The sequence below is a fragment of the Lupinus angustifolius genome, chromosome LG01 (assembly GCF_001865875.1).
Source record: "Lupinus angustifolius cultivar Tanjil chromosome LG01, LupAngTanjil_v1.0, whole genome shotgun sequence".
In the NCBI taxonomy this organism is placed as follows: domain Eukaryota; kingdom Viridiplantae; phylum Streptophyta; class Magnoliopsida; order Fabales; family Fabaceae; genus Lupinus; species Lupinus angustifolius.
Genome location: NC_032009.1, coordinates 33,010,053 through 33,010,289, shown reverse-complemented (window position 1 = coordinate 33,010,289; position 237 = coordinate 33,010,053).

Genomic DNA, 237 nt, shown 5'->3' with positions numbered 1-237 from the left:
GTAGAGTAGTTAAAGTCCATGTTTTATTTCTTTCAATGGACAATAACTCATCTTCCATAGCTTGAATCCAATGAGGCTGATCAAGTGCTTCTTGTAAGCTAAGTGGCTCCATCTCAGCTAGCAAAGCAAAGTGCCCAAGATCACCTTCTGCTGTGATTGAAGAGTCTGAGAATACCTCATAATCCCTCAATCTGGATGATGGTTGTCTCATTCTCTGTGATGTTGAGTGCCTAACAA